The sequence below is a fragment of the Mirounga angustirostris genome, unplaced genomic scaffold (genome assembly GCF_029215605.1).
Source record: "Mirounga angustirostris isolate CCGP_5_RB_7025 unplaced genomic scaffold, mMirAng1.0.hap1 SCAF_3, whole genome shotgun sequence".
NCBI classification, from domain to species: Eukaryota; Metazoa; Chordata; class Mammalia; order Carnivora; family Phocidae; genus Mirounga; species Mirounga angustirostris.
This window is the reverse complement of record NW_026991711.1, coordinates 30,550,447-30,571,121: the sequence shown is the minus strand read 5'-3', so window position 1 is coordinate 30,571,121 and position 20,675 is coordinate 30,550,447.

The window sequence follows — 20,675 nt, the reverse complement described above, 5'->3', positions numbered from 1 at the left end:
TTTTTTTATTTCTTCTTTGATTTCCTGGTTGACCCATTCATTGTTTAGTAGCATGTTGTTTGACTTCCATGTATTTGCAGTCTTTCCAAATTTTTTCTTGTGGTTGACTTCTAGTTTCATAGGGTTGTGGTCAGAAAAGGTGCTTGGTAGGCAGTTTTTGTAATATATTATCCATCTCTATCCAGTGACTCTGGAAGTTTGTATAATCCTGGATAGGTTCCAGCAACATCATTCTGAGTCACTATGAGAATCAAGGTCCAAAACCTTTAGGCAGCAAATTGCCATTGATACCCCCTAATTTTCAGCCTCAGGCTCCTATAAAATGACTTCATATGAGTTTTAAATATTTGTTAACATCAAAATCTCCACTATAATAAAAAAAACTTTGTCCCCAGATTATTTTTCTTTTCTATGTAAAGAGTAACAAACAATTTAAGCAAATTGCTGGCATGAAAAATCCAGAAATGCTGACATAAACTGAAAGAAAAACGTCACTAGTTAATGTTATTCTATTGGAGAATTTAAAGAAAGCTTCCAATTAAATCATCAATTATCTAACTTTTAATTTCCTAGAATAACAATTTTCTAATTTTGTTGATATGTAAGAATATATTCTGTCTCTCTCTGAATTGTTTGTGGTCATAACTATGGTTTGAACTATAGAAAATATTAATAATATAAAATCATTTCTGATATATTAATATGTAACAGATTTTAAAAGACTATAATCTGATCCCATTTTTTTTAAAAAAGGTAAAAAAATGAGTTGTATTCTTAGAAAACCATTAGTTATCATGGGCCAGTGATATTAGGATTGAGTCTAATATTTCTGTGTGGTTTCTGCCTTTTCCTATATACCTTTTGTTATTAAACATACTTATTTTTAAACAAAAGAAGCAGCCTTCATTTACAATATTTCCTCAGAAAATAAAATAATCTTCACCCCTTGAATTTACATATTGCAACTGATTTTTTTTACAGAAGTACAATGACATTTCTGTGGAAAGGGATCATGTTTCTAACAAATTATGCTGTAACAGTTGTGTACACATAGGCAAAAAAATGAACTTTGATGAATGCTTTACATTCTATACAAAATTAACTCAAAGTGGATTTTAGATATTAAATCTAAAGTTATAACACTTGTAGAAGACTACATTTGAAAAAGAATCTTTGTGACCTTGGGTTAGTCAAAAATCACTTTGATGTGATGGTAAAAGCATAATCTGTTACTAAAAAAGACATTGAAATGTTGTACTTCATCAAAATTTAAAACTGCTTGTCAAAGACACTGTGAAAGGAATGAAAAGTCAAGTCACAGATTGAGAGGGAATATTTGCAAATCTTACATCTGATTTATATTCTTACAATGTTAAACATATATTTATCATATAAACCAGCCATTTCCCCTGCTAGGTATTTATTGAAGAGAAAAGAAAGCATATATGCATTAAATATTGGTACATAAATATTCATTGGAGCTTTATTTGCAGTAACCCAAAACTGTAAATAACCCAAATGCCCATCAAAGGTGAATGGATAAACAGACTGTGGTGTATCTAATACTGTATATAAAATGGAATACTACTTAGCAATAAAGTGGAATTAACTGTTGATACATGCAACAACATGAATGAATCCCAAAATAATTATTGAATTAATGCAACCAAACAAAAAAAATACATACTATTTAATTCTTACACAGATCCTAGAAAATGCAAAGTTATCTAAAAATAATCTATAGCAACAGAAAGAAAAAAATGGTTGCCTTGATATAGGTGAGCTGGAAGGGTCAAGAATAAGAGATAACCAAAGGGCATGAGCAACTTTTGGGGGAGAATGGTGGGCATGTTTATTATCTTGATTTTATTGACAGTTTACAGATAACATATATATTATTACATATATTATTAAATTATCATATATTATTAATATGTATTTCATATATTACATATTATATATCTATATTATATACATAACACACATATGTATGTATATTATATATTATTAATGTATTATATATTACACATATTATTTTATATCCATGTTATATACATATAAATTTATCAAATTTTATATATTAAATATGTGCATTTTGTCTTTTGTCAATTATACCTGAACATACTGTTTTATAAACATATATATTGCTATCCAAAAATTTAAACATGCTGAATTAGTTATCTGTTACTATGTAGCAGATTCCCTCTGGCAACCACAATTTGTTCTCTGTATTATGATTCTGTTTCATGTTTGTTGTTCATTTGTTCTGTTTTTTTAAGATTGTACATTTAAGTGAGATCATATGATATTTGTCTTTTTCTGTCTGACTTGTTTCACTTAGTATAATACTCTCTAGGTCCATCCATGTTGTTACAAATGACAAGATCTCATTCATTCTTTTTTTTAATTAAAGAATAATTAATAATTAACATACAGTGTTATATTAGTTTCAGGTGTACAACACAGTGATTCAACAATTTTTTTTAAAGATTTTATTTATTTATTTGTCAGAGAGAGAGAGCAAAGGCAGGGAGAGCGGCAGGCAGAGGGAGAAGCAGGCTCTCCACTGAGCAAGGAGCCTAACGAGGGCTCTTGATCCCCCTTGTCTAAAGATTTCATTCTTGGGGCAGCTGGGTGGCTCAGTCAATTAAGTGTCTGACTCCTGATTTTGGCTCAGGTCATGATCTCAAGGTCATGAGATTGAGCCCCGCTACGGGTTCCACACTCAACAGGGAGTCTGCTTCTCTCCCTCTCCCTCTGCCCCTCTTCTGCTCGCTCTCTCTCATTAAATAAATAAATCTTTAAAAAAATAAAATAAAAAATAAATGTTTCATTCTTTTGTATGGCTGAGTAATACTCTTTATCCATTCATCCTTTATCCATTCATCTATTGATGGACATTTAAACTGCTTCTGTATCTTGGCTATTGTAAATAATGCTGCAATAAACTTAGGGGTGCATATATCTTTTCAAATTCTTATTTTCATTTTCTTTGGCTAAATGTCCAGTAGTGTAATTATTGGATCATATGGTATTTCTATTTTTAATTTTTTAAAAAGATTTTATTTATTTGTCATACTGTTTTGCACAGTGGTTTTACCAATTTATATTCCCACCAATAATGCATGAGAGTTCCCTTTACTCTACATCCTCACGAACACTTGTTGTTTCTTGTCTTTTTGACACTAGCCATTGTGATAGGGATGAGGTAATATCTCATTGTAGTTTTGATTTGCATTTCCTCGATGATTAATGATATTGAGCATCTTTTCATGTGTGCTGGCCATCTGTAGATATACTTTAGTCTTACCATTTTATTTCCAGTCAACTAATGACTTTCTTGGGTTCCTTTGTTTTGATGAGAGGTTTTGGAGATTACACATCTGGAGAATTTGAGATAGACAAGAGATGAAGAGTCATTGCAACATCAAGGCAGGATTAAGGAACAGGAAGAATCTTCAGTCTATTATATCCCTTCCCATAATGGAAGCATCTGGCAATGAGATATTTTTATCTCTAATACCACTAATAGTATTTATTTAGCCTTTAGAGTAAATAAGGTAATATTATAAGAATTACAAGTTTTTAATAAGATATCTTACATACTATTATATGAGTACAGACAAAAAAATTTAATTTCAGTATTATTTCTTATATACAGTCTTCATAATGAATAAGCCACAAACAATAAACCTTCCTAAAAATAAACCAAAGAGAGTATGTATTTGGAAAAGTAGCTTAATCTTTCTAGTTCTTATATTATTTCAACTACAAAATGAGGTTCACAAAAGGTTTTAAGATTTGAATGTAATATTTAATGTTTCTAAATTTAATATTTATGATTCTACAGAAAATCTTTCACTTTCTTCTTTGTGATTTAATTCATCATAACAAAATGTTACTTTTAGAAATACTCCCCGGGAGACTAAATCGTTTAAAAATACATGGCTTCATCAAAATACTCTTCAGACCAATATGGAGAATTAAAGAGAAATAGACTGTGAGCTCCATGAGAGGGAGGCTTACCATTCTACCCCCATGATCAGACACGCTACAGGTGCTAAGGAAATAAGGATTCGAAGAACAAAAGTTAAGGAAGCTGGACATCAAGCACAACTCCACAGCAAACCAGCTGTGTGTTAATTTAGCCCTCATATTCCTTGTTTATAAAACGGAGTGTTTCTGATGGATCCTATTAACTGTGACTTTTAATTGCAATAGAAATTCAAGTCAAACTGGCCAAACCACCCTGCCCCCTGCCAAAAAAAGAAAAGATGATTGGGAGCAGAATTTATTGACACAAGAGTTCTTACTGCTGTACGTATTGGAAGTATTCAGATGTCCATCTTCCTCACCCAGGACTGCCTGACAAAATCCTAAAAATGACACTGCTCCTATCACATGTCTGTCCACAAACAGTAACTGTGGCCAAGGACAAGTAGTTAATCTTTGGGTAGGTGAGCCCTGTGTCACGTCTCTACTCCTTAATGCTGGTTAGCCATGGAAATGGAGGAGAAGGATCTCTCCATCCAAATCCCATGGAACGGTTTTCCTTAGAAAAAGAGATTTTCTTACCAAAAAAGGAGAAAGGGAAGCTGTATACATAAAAACAGCCTCTGTCCATTGGATCATGGAGTAAATCATGAATCATAGAATAGATACCCCACCATATTTTTAAAATGATGAAATACCTGGTCCTGTTTTCAGGACTTAACACCTACTAAATAATCCTTATTAGGTAATTCTTCTCCGTTAGGACTGCATATCTTAAATGTGAAGGTCAGTCATGTCAGAATACCATGAGCTGCTATTAATCATTTTATGGCATGATATTTTGTAAATGGGAAAAAAAAGCACACAAAAAGCCTTGAAATACCCGTATGCTTTCAGAGAAGCTTAAGGAAAGTTGCTTTGTGGTATAATTCCTCTTATCCCAGACACGATCCCCAAGAATGTGTTCTCAACTGGACTTGATTAAATCTGCACTTTTATTGTTTCTTTGTTTAGCTTACACTAACCACACTGGCACACTTGGGGCTGCTTCCAAGCTGTGTCTTTGGCAGTAATGCTCCTGTCTACACAGGCTGTTCTCTAGACTGGGACCATACAAAAGAGTAAATCCAGCCCTGGAGACCGATGTTTATGTTTTCATAAAACCAAAGTTAGTCAGTAATCACTTTTGAATTGCTATGGTATCTGCTTTAGTTAACTTAAAGTTTGATTTTCCTTAAGGCTTCTATGTTTTGAGTATGTAAGTGCTAACCATTGTAAATGAGGTTTATAGAGTGTGACTGAAGTACGTGCCTAGTTAAAAAAAAAAAAAAAGTAGCCAGAAAGGAGAAAAGATGAGAGAATTCTGAAAGCTTCATCCTGATCATATTGTACTGAGAGAAATATCATGCTTGGAACCCAATATAAAAATCATTTCAGAAGGATTTATGTCAGGGTTGTTTAGACTGGAGAAGGAAAACTTGGAGCGGTTTAATCACTGTCTTCAAGTGTATGAAGGGTTTCGATGAAATTGAAACTTATTCCTTTTTCCCTTTCCTTGGTGAATGGAATGAAACAAAATAGCATTAAATTAAGTCAGAGGCAATTTAGGTTGGACATACTGAAGAACTTCTTGGCTATCAGAACTGTAACAGCAGAATTCTTCCAAGGGATGGGCGGGAGCTCTTTGTTCTTCATGGTCATCAAAAACAAAAACAAAAAAAGAAAGAAAAAAAAAGGATAGTGTGCTTTTTGCAGTTCTCTCAGCTGAAATGGTCGTGTCTGCCCCACAGGTAATTGGTATTACTTCTCTTGCATTGTCACTCTTGCCCTTTGTCTTACTTATTTGTCTTTGACAACGGATCCCCTGCTTTAGCTTTGACCCCAAGATTTTTAAGCCATTGCCAAAGAGAGGCTGCAAAGACACTGAGTGGAGCTGGAGCTGCGCATCCAGGGCTGCTGGTTTCTCACATGTGGTATAACTTAACAGAATCCGGGCCATGTGGTGAAGCCAGACAATCATATAATTTTGGGATCACATGAATTCATCATCTCCTTTCTGTATGGAGTGAAAGTAATTCCAGCACAGAAAATTAGGATATTGAGGGAGGAAACATGTCTGTCCTTTTCCTGAGATGAAGGTCAGAATTGCCTGGGTAGCAAGGCATAGACATGGTTAGGGTACTCCTGGGGCTGGAGGATGGGGGGGAAGCAGTTTCATCGAAGATGGAAGTGGCCCAGGAGATGCTGCCTGGGCCTGGTGGTAAATGTTCCTTGCTATTTTAAGGCACTCCACTAGAAGTTAAGTTCTGGAAATATGCACAAACATGGCTGAAGCCTCAAACATTGTTCCCTATGCCATCCTGACAGCAGCTGAGAAATGAATAGAAGTAGCAATCTTAAAAGGATTATTCACCACGATCAAGTGGGATTTATTCCTGGGCTGCAAGGTTGGTTCAACATCTGCTAATCAATCAACACGATACAATACATTAATAAAAGAAAGAACAAGAACCATATGATCCTCTCAATAGATGCAGAAAAAGCATTTGACAAAGTACAGCATCCTTTCTTGATTAAAACTCTTCAGAGTGTAGGGATAGAGGGTACATACCTCAATATCATAAAAGCCATCTATGAAAAACCCACAGCGAATATCCTTCTCAATGGGGAAAAACTGAGAGCTTTCCCCCTAAGGTCAGGAACATGGCAGGGATGTCCACTATCACCACTGCTATTCAACATAGTACTAGAAGTCCTAGCCACAGTAATCAGACAACAAAAAGAAATAAAAGGCATCTGAACCAGCAAAGAAGAAGTCAAACTCTCACTCTTTGCAGATGATATGACACTTTATGTGGAAAACCCCAAAGACTCCACCCCAAAACTACTAGAACTCATACAGGAATTCAGTAAAGTGGCAGGATATAAAATCAATGTACAAAAATCAGTGGCATTCCTATACACAAACAACAAGACAGAAGAAAGAGAAATTAAGGAGTCAATCCCATTTACAATTGCACACAAAACCATAAGATACCTAGGAATAAATCTAACCAAAGAGGCAAAGAATCTGTACTCAGAAACTATAAAATTCTCATGAAAGAAATTGAGGAAGACACAAAGAAATGGAAAAACGTTCCATGATCATGGATTGGAAGAACAAATATTGTGAAGATGTCAATGCTACCTAGAGCAATCTACACATTCAATGCAATCCCCATCAAAATACCATCCACTTTTTTCAAAGAAATGGAACAAATAATCCTAAAATTTGTATGGAACCAGAAAAGACCCTGAATAGCCAAAGGAATGTTGAAAAAGAAAAGCAAAGCTGGGGGTATCACAATTCCAGACTTCAAGCTCTGTTACAAAGCTGTAATCATCAAGAGAGTATGGCACTGTCACAAAAACAGACACATAGATCAGTGGAACAGAATAGAGAGCCCAGAAATGGACCCTCAACCCTATGGTCAACTAATCTTCGACAACAGGAAAGAATGTCCAATGGAAAAAAGACAGTCTCTTCAACAAATGGTGTTGGGAAAATTGGACAGCCACATGCAGAATGAAACTGGACCATTTCCTTACACCACACACAAAAATAGACTCAAAATGGTTGAAAGACCTAAATGTGATACAGGAGTCCATCAAAATCCTAAAGGAGAACACAGGCAGCAACCTCTTAGACCTCAGCCGCAGCAGCTTCTTCCTAGAAACATCACCAAAGGCAAGGGAAGCAAGGACAAAAATAAACTATTGGGACTTCACCAAGATAAAAAGTTTTTGCACAGCAAAAGAAACAGTCAACAAAACCAAAAGACAACTGACAGAATGGGAAAAGATATTTGCAAATGACATATCAGATAAAGGGCTAGTAGCCAAAATCTATAAAGAACTTATCAAACTCAACACCCAAAGAACAAATAATCCAATCAAGAAATGGGCAGAAGACATGAACAGACATTTTTGCAAAGAAGACATCCAAATGGCCAACAGACACATGACAAAGTGCTCAACATCACTCAGCATCAGGGAAACCCAAATCAAAACCTCAATGAGATACCACCTCCCACCAGTCAGAATGGCTAAAATTAACAAGTCAGGAAATGACAGATGTTGGCGGGGATGCGGAGAAAGGGGAACCCTCCTACACTGTTGATGGGAATGCAAGCTGGTGCAACCACTCTGGAAAACAGTATGGAGTTTCTTCAAAAAGTTGAAAATAGAGCTACCCTACCACCCAGCAATTGCACTACTGGGTATTTACCTCAAAGATACAAATGTGGTTATCTGAAGGGGCACATGCACCCCGATGTTTATAGCAGCAATGTCCACAATAGCCAAACTATGGAAAGAGCCAAGATGTCCATCGACAGATGAATGGATAAAGAAGAAGTGGTGTATATATATATATATATATATATATATATATACACACACACACAATGGAATATTATGCAGCCATCAAAAGGAATGAAATCTTGCCATTTGCAATGACATGGATGGAACTGGAGGGTATTATGCTGAGTGAAATAAGTCAATCAGAGAAAGACATGTATCATATGACCTCACTGATATGAGGAATTCTTAATCTCAGGAAATAAACTGAGGGTTGCTGGAGTGGTGGGGGGTGGGAGGGATGGCGTGGCTGGGTGATAGACACTGGGGAGGGTATGTGCTATGGTGAGCACTGTGAATTGTGTAAAACTGTTGAATCACAGACCTGTACCTCTGAAACAAATAATACATTATATGTTAAAAAAAAAAAAAAGAAGAAGAAGATATTAGGAAGGGAAAAATGAAGGGGGGGAATCGGAGGGGGAGACAAACCATGAGAGACTATGGACTCTGAGAAACAAACTTAGGGTTCTAGAGGGGAGGGGGGTAGGGGTATGGGTTAGCCTGGTGATGGGTATTCAAGAGGGCACATACTGAATGGAGCACTGGGTGTTATACGCAAACAATGAATCATGGAATACTACATCAAAAACTAATGATGTAATGTATGGTGATTAACATAACATAATAAAAAAAAAGTAGCAATCACACAAGGAAAAGGAGAGCAGGAATTGACATAACAGTAATGAGAGTGAGCAACAACAAATCTTTGAAGAGGAAATGCAGATTGGGAATTGGGAAGTGACTTTAACAGAGTAGAGAAAGCTGAAACCCAACATCTTAAGAGGTGAGTACTGACAAGAAACAAGATGACTCACTCCTGGAGTACTAAGGGTTGTAGTCAGAAAGTGTTATGCAAAATGGGGAAAGGCCTGAGAGACTGAACACAAATTGGCTGATGCTTTATGTGCAGAACGATCAGAGGGACGGGTCCCCATTCAACCAAAGCAATAGCCCCTCCTATACACCTGCAAGAGTGGGGGAATTTACTCCCTGCAGAAATTGTGCCAGAAATGCCCTGGCTCAGGGACACCAGGCACAGATGAGGCTGAGCGAGGTCACGACACACATGCCAAAGAGTGAGTCCTCTTCACCCATCCAGACCTGGCTGATGATCTGCTCATCAAAGCAGAAGATCCAGAACCTTCTCCATAGAAAAGAGAAAAGTACGGATTGGGGGATCCCTCACTGTGATAGCTGGCCTCACACACAGCTTTACTGCCTCACTTTTGAGCTGGTCAGGGATCAGCAGACATCTGGGGAAAGCTTCTACCTCTACCAAGAATACTCTCAAAAAGACACCACCATCCATACACAGTGAAAAGAATACATCTGAAAGTAAAAGAAACAAAGCAGGAAGAAAAAAAGACTTTAAAAAACAAAAATTATTATCCTTAGAATAAAATTAAATATTAAATGTATTTCATGAAATAAACATATACCATTTTCAAGAGAACAGCTCAACAGTATGGAAAGATTATGAATAAAAATGGAAGTTAAAAAATTTCAAAGATTGAGAAGGTAAAGTTAAGGAACCCACGTAATAGGATAAAAAGACACACATAAACAGTAGAATAAAAATAAGTATCTTGAGCGTTGGTCAAATTTGCTAATCCAGAGTGGTTACCCTTTCCAGTATCCTCCCTTTTTTAGTTGTCTTGGACTTAGGGAGTACTGGCATAATGGGAAAGAATGTAAACCAGACCAGCAGCATCTTGAGGTCACTCACTCGGTCACATTTTGAGATAGGCTGCTCAAAAGCTACCTTTGACTTACGACATTTCAAGCAGCCCCTCTCTGAACCTAGCATTGTGCTGGCTTCTGTCATAGGCAGCCCCTTCTGAACAATTGCAGTCACTACCCACATTCAGAGAACGTTTTAGAGAATTGCCACTGACATCATTCATTCTGTGCCTGCCATACTGTCCTTCTGAACTCTTGTAACCTTATGATTCTCATTATCCTCAAGTAAAGAGGCAGATTTCACAGTCATCCCAACCCTTGGGTTTTTCTCCCTATGTTAGAAGCAGAATTACGTAGATAACATACGTACTACACACATACATACATTATGTAGATACTACCAGGAAAAAGATGGAAAGTATTCTAAGACAAGGGGAATGGAAGTGATTAACTAGATGGCTCTGTTTAATAGATAAGGAAATTGTGGGTGGAAAGCTGTAACATATCTTACTTATGGAGTAGTTATTTTCTTATTTCTAAATAAGACAAGCTCAGAAGAATAGTATCTCCCCAGCAAAGAGTTCAGAACACTTCTCTGAGGAACAGGCATATTCCTGTACTCCAAATCCAGCATCCTTTTGAAGAGCTAGACACACACACTTGGAGAAGTCAACTATTTGACTCCTTTACTATATTAATCATTTTCTCTCTGTTGATGCAGTATTCTCTCAAATGCATCATTCATTATAATAGATTAAAAACAGTAAAGCAAGTCTTGTCGGGCGCCTGGGTGGCTCAGTTGGTTAAAAACAGTAAAGCAAGTCTTAATTAAGACAATATAAATCACAGAGGGTAATTCTATTCCCCTTATTTCTAAATTGTTGGAGAAACCATCTACATATATATAAGTTCTATTTAGCATATGTAATATATATGTTAACTTTTCCTTTGGTTAGAAATACTAATTATAATTTCTCTCAAGAGGCTTTATCAAATGTATCTTTTCATCACTCTTAAAAGGTTCAAAAATAAAAGATAATATGATTTGACACAATGATTTTAAGCTAAAGGCATTTAAAAAGTTTTAATCCTAGAAAGGTTTTAATTTTTACTTGTGGGAAGGAGGAAAGCCATGCAGAATGTTTGCATATCAGAGGGTTAGAAGGAGTCTTTTCTTCTTCTTTTCTTAAATTGTAATATTGAATCTGTATTGATTTATCCATGGCATTAGTCTTGCATAAACATAAGACTGTATTTTAATCAACTGAGCCAGCCTCCCATAGTTAAATAAAATATTTAAATATTGAGGATCATACTATAAACAAGATTTATGGAGTTTTATAATGTCAATATGCATCTCTTAAAGACCTGAGCCTGATCTTTATGCCATTAAATTCTGCATTACACTTTCTTTGACTTGAGAGAAACTTGAGAAAATTTCATAACTTGCTTTTTTCCCCGCAGTTCATCTTTGTGCCTCATTGAACAACTCCTCCGAAAATTAGAAACTTGGCATTGTTCTTTGTATTTCTGAAAAGGATTCTCCCTCCCACAATTGTTCTTTGGTTAGAAATGTTGATTATGATTTCTCTAAAGAGGTTTCATTAAATGTATCTTTTCATAGTTTTTTAAAGATTCCAAAATAAAAATAACATTATTTGATACAATAATTTTAAAATAAAGGCATTTAGAAAGTTTTACTCGAGGCACAGGAGGCCATCTTCTTCTTCTTTTCTTTTCTTTTTTTTCTTGAGACTGTTCAACTCTTGCCAGGCGTGTTATTGTGCTCTGGGCACAGGCCATCAATCAACGTCTCTGTCTACCAATCATTAGCCTGCCTGGTTTCTTATTTACTTAGTCGACTTCGCACACTGGAATCATTCCTCCCACTTGGAGAGCAGTACACGTTTTATCAACTGAAAACCTAGGACTGTCTTCTTCAAGACTCTGACCAGTTTTGTAAGATCTTAGCCATTGACAGGCCAGAATGTAAAGTCTGCTAGCCAACCTATAGCTCTGTTTCAATCTTTTGACTGGAAATGTTAACACTTTGCAATATATGTGGTTACTGTATGTTCATGCTCACACAAAACTAGAAATACTGGAAATATCCAGAAACAGAGAACTGTTGATGTAGAGTGTGTTACCTTCGTATGTGATGAGTCCTTAGGAGCCATTAAAATACTGTGACGGATGCATATTAAGTGACAGGGAAAGATGTTTAAAATATAGAGTTAAGGGGCGCCTGGGTGGCTCAGTAGGTTAAGCGTCTGCCTTCGGCTCAGGTCATGATCCCAGAGTCCTGGGATCGAGTCCCGCATCGGGCTCCCTGCTTGGCGGGAAGCCTGCTTCTCCTCTCCCACTCCCCCTGCCTGTCTTCCCTCCCTCGCTGTGCCTCTCTCTGTCAAATAAATAAATAAAATCTTAAAAAAAATAAAATATAGAGTTAAATTTTAAAATAATGCAAGTACTAAAACTAATATGCAGAAGGATCCCTTTTTTTTTGTAAAAAGTGGTATTAATGTGTAAGAATAGTGTATGTGACAGAAAAAAATAACAGGGAATTAAACAGTAAAAGATGTTACAGTGATAAAGGAACATTTTCTTCTTTTTCCTGTCTGATGTGTTTTCTAATGTTTTGCCATGTGTATGTATTACGTTGTAATAAAATTGAAAAGCAATTTATAACCAAGAGGTCCTGTACGTCTTCATCAGAAGTGTGCTATTTGCTTGTTTTGCCTGAGGTAAAAATGGAGAGGTTCCTATTTGCACGGTTTGATGAAGACCTGCCTAAAAATAGCAGGGAGAGTCAGACTTGCAGCTCCTGGAGGGACTGCTTCAGCCCACACAGACCCCTCCTTGTTCCGCATCTCCAAGGTGAGAAGAGTTCAACCACACTGGCTGGCAGGCATTCAGTCTGGTGTTCTTCCCATCGTCTGCTACAACCGCCGTCTCTCTTTCAGTTGAGGGAACCACTAACCGGGACTACATCCAAAGAGGGAAAAAAAAAATAGGATAATGGAACTGAAAAGAAGAGCTCCACTGCCATAAATTGGCTCAGCTACTCGCCAATGGTAGCAGGATCTCATCCCTGACAAAAGACACAAAGCGTTTCCTCCCTCAGGCCAGTTCTCTTGTGCCCGGGACCCTAGTGAGGTTTTACCACGCCACACGTGTGCCTGTGTAGGGGTTCAAGTGTGACCTCGCAGAAGTACACCAGTGTCCAAGTGTCCAAGCTCAAAATGTCAAGGTCTCCGGGTGCCATTCACTGCTCCCATCAGGAGCACCCCGAGCCAAACCCAGCGCCCCTTACTACACCTGCTTCTACCATCGCATTCAGGTGTTTATAACCACTTTGAGGAGGTATCCAAGGCACGCTGGTATTCCCAGTGATGTTCTTCTCAACACTTTGTTCATCATAGATGTTCAATAATTTTGTGTTAGAAGATAGAGAGACAGATATGGATAATGGATACTGAGTCAGTGTAAGCTAGGATAAGCCTTCTTCTCCTAGGCTAAAAGAAGAGAATATTTTTTATTTGTATTTGAGATATTGAAGTTGCCCAATAAATGATATTCGTCTCTCCCATACACATTGGGACCCAACGAAGGAAGCTCAGAAAATGAAAGCAAACACATGTTGGAGGATCTGTATGGCCGCAAACGACATCTTAATAATGCACTCCGAAGCCAGGCGGACTTCTCACAAGCCCAGGAAGCAGCCACACCGAAGAGAAGTGCAAAGGGTTCAATAAAACAGTTGTATTTGGAGAGGACCTTATGCAGAAGTCCTCTAAATCAGTGATTCTCAAACTTCACTTTGCTCAAGAACCACTTGGAAAGCTTGTTTAGAAACCAAATTGGTAGGTTCCTCGTGCTGAGTGATTCTAATTCAGTGGTCTGGATGGAGCCAGTTATCTGTATACTTTGAGACCTGGCTCTATATTGTATCAGAGAGCAGAACTGTTATCATAAGGTACCAAATACTGCAGCAGAACACACTGTATTCTCTTTCTTCATAGGGCAGTGTTGCCTCTTTTAACAGCAAAAGCGAACACAAAACTCAATAAGCAATTTGTAAAAATAAACTAATCATTACTAGTTGGCAGAGATGAATACCTAGCCAGCCAGTCAAGTTCATACTGCCTGTCAAGGAATGTTATCATGCTAAGTGGCAGACCATACTACTTGGCTGGAAAAGCAAAGCATATGCATCAGGACCTCCTGGAGGCACAGATGTGTGCTTTGGCTTGAGAAACACTGACCCATGTCAGATGCTTTTCTCTTACGTGGCCATAGGAAGAATACTGTGTCCAGACAAATCTAAACTGGGCTTTTTTTTTTTTTTTAGAGAGAGAGAATTTATTTTTCAACCTAAAACTTAACCATCTTATTTAAGAAACATTAGTTATATAAAAGAAGTCTTAATTTCCTCAAGCTTCCCAAATGAGAAGGTCAGATTTCAAAACCACTTCTCCCATTATGGATTTCCATGCACATGGAAATACCACAGAAAAGAGCAGAGTGATGACAACAGCTAAGGCAAAGGTCACTGATCAGTGGCAGTGAAGCCTTCTCCCAGTCTCGGCTCCCAGGGGATTTATTTGCTGTGGGTGATGATGTAATTCTAAAGTTATTGCCACCCCTGTCCTTCTAGCTCCTTCTCTCTCCCTGCCAATGAGAAAGAGCTCTTGGGATGTGAAACTGATAAAGTGAAAAATGTTCTTTGTTTAAAAAGCAACATGTTTTAAATGGAAGAGAACGTCTCATTATTATTAGAAACATAGTACAGCAGGCAAAAGCAGGGAACTAGCATTCGTTGTGTCGAATTCCTACTTTGTGCAGGTATGGTTATGATCCACTGAAGGTGATGAAGAGTTAAATAAATATCCCAGTATTCACTGGGACAATCAATTATACTGATTATAACAGTGTAGCAATTTGCTGATTCTGTTTCCCGTAGACATTAGTCACGCCATAGTGGCTCACCTTTAAATTAGCTGGCAAATGTTTCTCTTCATAATTGTTCCCATTAAAGATAAAATGCTGGCTAATTTCAATAGGAGGGGAAAGCAATTAGAAAATTAAAGAATCTTTCTCTTCTTACTTCCATTTCAAAAACTCTGTGTTAGTTTAAGTAATGTTTTATGCTTTGATCAAAGCTATTAGCAGAAGGCTCTATTTTATGAAAGCCGAGAGTACATCTAAAATGCCAACACGTTTATGAAATCTAATTCCAAGTTGCATTAATTAATGTCTATTAATAAGGTATAAATTTTCAGTTAAATACTTATTTGATCTGTACAAAAATGATTATTAATTTAGTCCATGTCAACACTCTTTTGGTTATGGTAACAGAAATCCATTCCAACTAGCAAAAGCAAAAAAAGGGTTTGGGGAGAGAGCAGGGCTGCAGTCCCTTACTTTCTCTGAATTAGCTGTTTTTCCCTGCTATTCTGTATACTTGGGCACAGGACAACACTCTTCCTGCCCCCAACATGCCCTCTCGGTTCTAACATCAACCTTACTTTGTAACATTTCTGTGTCATAAATTCATTTTAATGGGAAAGAGAAGCCCATGAGTCTACCATGGGTCAACTGCTTGCTTCATAGTCCAATTGGGACTTCATTAAACAAAACTATAGTTTCTCTGAAAAGAGAGCTGGACACAGTGGTAGAGACTCTAGCAGTCATTAGAGTTGCCACTAACTGAGAACAACGACCTGGTGCCACGCATTCAGCCTCATTGCTTCAGTGTAACCTCCCCTGCCAATCAACAGGTTAGATCATCTCCACAAATCCCTTGAAATCAATATCTTAAGTACTCTCAATAATTTATCTGAAATAATGTTTTCCAAGCCAATGATAAAGAACATTACATCTGCATGTTACAAGGATTCAATGTAAGCCACCTCAATTGTTAGCTAAAAGAAAAAAAACTCTGAGAAAATTGAAGAGTAATTATAATCATAATTGATTATTTGATTATTTGATTCTAACAAACTATTTGATTATTTTTCTATTGAATGAAAAATAATATTAGCTAGCATCTATTACATGCTAATAATAGCCAAACACTGTACTGAACTTTTTTTTGAAACATATCAAATGTGGTTTTTCTCTATCATTTTATTTGTTTGTTTTACTTTTTTTCTTTTTTAATTTAAATTCAAGTAGTTAACATATAGTATAGTATTGATTTCAGGAGTAGAATTTAGTGATTCATCACTTACATATAATACCCAGTGCTCCTCCCAATAAGTGCCCTCTTTAATGCGCATCCCCCCACCCACCTCTACTCCAGCAAGCCTCAGTTTGTTCTCTATAGTTAAGAGTCTGTTATGGTTTGCCTCCCTCTCTGTTTTTATCTTATTTTATTTTTCCTTCCCTTCCCCTATGTTCATCTGTTTCGTTTCTTAAATTCCACATATGAGTGAAATCATATGATATTTGTCTTTCTCTGACTTATTTCACTTAACATAATACAGTGTAGTTCCATCCATGTTGTTGGGAAAGGCAAGATTTCATTCTTTTTATGGTTAAATAATATTCTATTGTATGTAATACCACATATTCTTTATCCATTCACCTATCAGTGGACACTTGGGTTTCTTCCATAATTTGACTATTATAAACATGGGGGGCCTGGGTGACTCAGTCGGTCCAGGGTCCTGGGATCAAGCCCCATGTCCGGCTCCCTGCTTGGTGGGGATTCTGCTTTGCTCTCTCTCTCTGCCCCTCCCCCCACTCCTGCTCTCTCTCTCTCAAATAAATAAATAAAATCTAAAAATAAATAAATAAATAATGCTGCCATAAACATAGAGGTACATGTATCCCTTTGAATTAGTGTTTTTGTATTTTGGGGATAAATACCCCGTAGTACAATTACTGGACTGTAGGGTAGCTCTATTTTTAACTTTCTGTGGAAACTCCATCCTGTTTTCCACAGTGACTCCACCAGTTTGCATTCCCACCAACAGTGCAAGAAGGTTCCTTTCCTCCACATCCTTGCCAACACTTGTTGTTTTGTACTGAACTTTTTAAAATGTAGGAACAAATGTCATTCTCACATTTATATTTAAATTTGGCATCATTACCCTTTTTTGGAGATAAAGAGATTTTTAAATTGGGTTAAATAACCCACTCAAATTCTAACAGCTCTGAAGTAGTACATTTAAGAATCAACTCTGATGGTGACATTTTTGCCACACTGTCATTGGCAGGACTTTCATTTGACATGAGTATGCCTCTCTCCAGTGCTTGTGTGGGATACCGGGTAAAGGAGATGCAGATTTGATTTCCAGCTGGTTCTGCTCCAGTTATTTTGCCCATCTACCACCCACTCCTGTACAACTCTATGACCCATTGCCATTTCAGGGCATACACAGAAAGGGGGAAAAGTGAAAAGGAAATGTAAATGTACACTGGGATGCTTCTGGTTGCTGAGACACCAAAGGACAGGTGATAACCTTCAAAAAAAGTCACCCAATGCCTTTTACTTTTTGTCTCCCCATCATCTTATTCCACACTGCTTCATCAAATTATGGATTCTAGTATATTATATGTTATATACTAATGAGTCATTTTAATTCAGACTGATCCCAGGTGAGCCTGTCTAGTCCATCAAAGGAAAAACAGCACAGAATCTTGATAATTCTCTGAAGAAATAACCAGTCCTTGAATTAATAAGACATGACATGATGCTCATTGGGTTTATTTCTGAATCCTTACCAATGGAGGGAAGAAAACATTCCCAATTCAATACCCTAACTATGTATAAAATACTAACTATTGATATATAATGCACAATAAATGCATTATATCTAATACCATCTTAGAATGGGATAAAAAATATTCTACCTAGTTTAACCTATCTTATAAGACTGAGAACACAAAAAAGCATGAGTCCTCAGAGAAGCAGACATTAAGACTGAAACAGAACAGGAAATAGATGTACTGAATGCAAGACTGTAAGATTTATACCTTCTTCATATACTTCATTTTCTTTGTCATTGGTAAAAATCTTTGTCATTTATTCATTCATTCAGTAATATTTCTTAATATATACCAGAAAATGTGCTAGGTCCCTGGGAATCCAGGGGTAGAAAAATTGAAATAACTGCTTCCTTCATGGAACGTAGATGCCATATTCTTCATTTCCTATCAAATCCATAGACATTCCTGATTGACTTGAAGCATACATAACATGATCTCATCTTCAGATATATGTCTCCTTTGACTTTGTTTGGTCTTTTTTGTACCTTCCTTGCCTGTTTTTTGTTGTGTTTTGTTGTTTTGTTTTAATCTGGAAACCATTCAAGCTGCTCAAGGCTCATTTTCATGAAAGAATATAGAAAAGAGGAAAAGAAGGAATAAAAGAAAAAAAAAAGGAAAAAGAAAGCACAGCATTTCCATCCATTCTTTATAACTCTCCCCTCTGGATTTACAAATATTTATTTTGCACTTTCTTTGATGGGAGTCAGGTTAGTATGAGTTATTCTGAGTTATGTCCAGATGTGGGGAGAGGAAGCTGTCAGCTTTTCACTGCATATAAGTGTACACTTTTGGTGTTTCCTTTAGCTATGAAGTGGTATACATGTTTGTTTCCTTCATATCTATCACTAATCTTCAGAGTAAACCTTCATTCCTACAAGTGATTTTCAAATTCTTCTTCTTAAATGCAGCAATAACTGATGAATAAAAACCACAAGTAGGGAGTTAATAAGCATCTATTGTCTGTTTGTTCATCACTGCACCCCTAGGGCTTAGAAGAGTGCATGGTACACAGAAAGTAGACCCTAATCTTTACTAAAGGAATTAATGACTGGATCCAGGGTTCACCTATACATGACTAGTAAAGCATCACTTGCTAACCTCCCACTCTCTGGATAGCTCTGTGGAATCCCCTGATTCCAGTTGATTTTCTATCCCATTTCTGTCCCTCTGTCTGGTTCCCATGACTTTTTTGTTGTGTGTTTCAAAAACCATAATATACAAGTTAAGGTACTAGCTGCATTCTTCTGCATATGACGTATCTGTTTGATTCCCAACCTCTGCCGACTGGGCTCTTTGTGTTTGTTGTTGTTATTATTGTTTGTTTGTTTTTCTATGAAGTCTTTGTATTCTGTTGGGATTCCCTCTGGATTTTACTCTCTTAGTTTCTTCTAGTGATATCCCCTTTTAAGTTAACCCTTTAACGTTAAACCCATGCATATATGCTAGATTCATAGTATATCTATTATATCCATAGATAAAATATGGAAAATCGACTGAAGGAAAGTGAGGTACAAAAATGTTATTTGTTCACCATCAGAGTATGGCAGACTGACTTGAGTTTCTTCTCCAATCAAGAATCATGAGAAGTGGCATCACCACAAGACACTTACCAGGCAGCATAACCCCACAAAACTATAACTGTGATGTATATCTTGCTGTCTTCCAGACATATAGCCAGGTGGCATCCCTGCACAATGGCCCTGCAGTTAGAAAGGGGCATTGTGTATCTCCTTCTAGAGGAGAAAAAATGTCTAATGTACCCTGATGGTGATGAGAAATTAGGCCTAAATGGAAAAATAAGCCTCTTGGGGATATTCTGACTACCTTGAATCAAAGTAGATATATCTAAAATGGATTTTCTTCTACAAACTTCATGTGTGGATCTTTAGTTCACTCTTTTAGCGGTAAGGATTATTTTCCTCTGAATATCAACATTCATAAATACCAAGGAACTTAAAAAAAATTGTTCCTATTAAGAATTTCTTAAAATACTCTAAATTAGAAAAAGGCTAAAAAATCAAGTATCCTGCTATATGCAAATTTTTCTATTGGCTTTCTTTCAAAGACCAAAAATCTAAGTCTAACACATTAACTTATTTTGTCTACAAAAATTTCAGTATGTACCTCCAAAAGATTGGAATTGTTTGTTTTAAACATCATCACACCTGAATAAAATTAATTCTTTAATATTATCAAATATCCTGTCAATGTTCACATTTTCTAAATTTCATTATAAATACTGTGAAATTTTGTTTACAGTTTGTTTTATTTGAATCAAATTTCAAATAAGGTACATGTATTAATATACAGGTTCTCCCCCAACTACATTTTGATATTTTTATAAGAAAAATGGGTCATTTGTTTCATAAAGTATTTCAGCCTTCTGGATTTTGCTAGTTGCATTCTGCTGGTACCACATTAAATTTTAAGTTTCAATTACTTTTAGAAAAAATTTCTGAGTCAGATGTCTATATATGCTCCAAATCTATGTCCTCTAGAGCCATCTTAGTGAAACATTTTTAAATAAATATTTAATAAACCATTTCATTGCTGAGCTAAAATATTCTCATGGCTAAACATTTTTTTTTTATTTTAAATTCAGGATAGTTGACACACAGTGTTAAATTAGTTTCAAGTGTATAATATAGTGATTCAACAAGTCTATAATTACTCATTCCTCTTCAAGATAAGTGAACTCTTAATCCCCTTCACTATTTCACCTCTCCCCCTACCTACCTCTCTTCTAATAACTGTCCATTTGTTCCCTATATCTAAGAGTCTGTTTCTTGGTTTGCCTTTTTTTTCCCTTTGTCATTTGTTTAGTT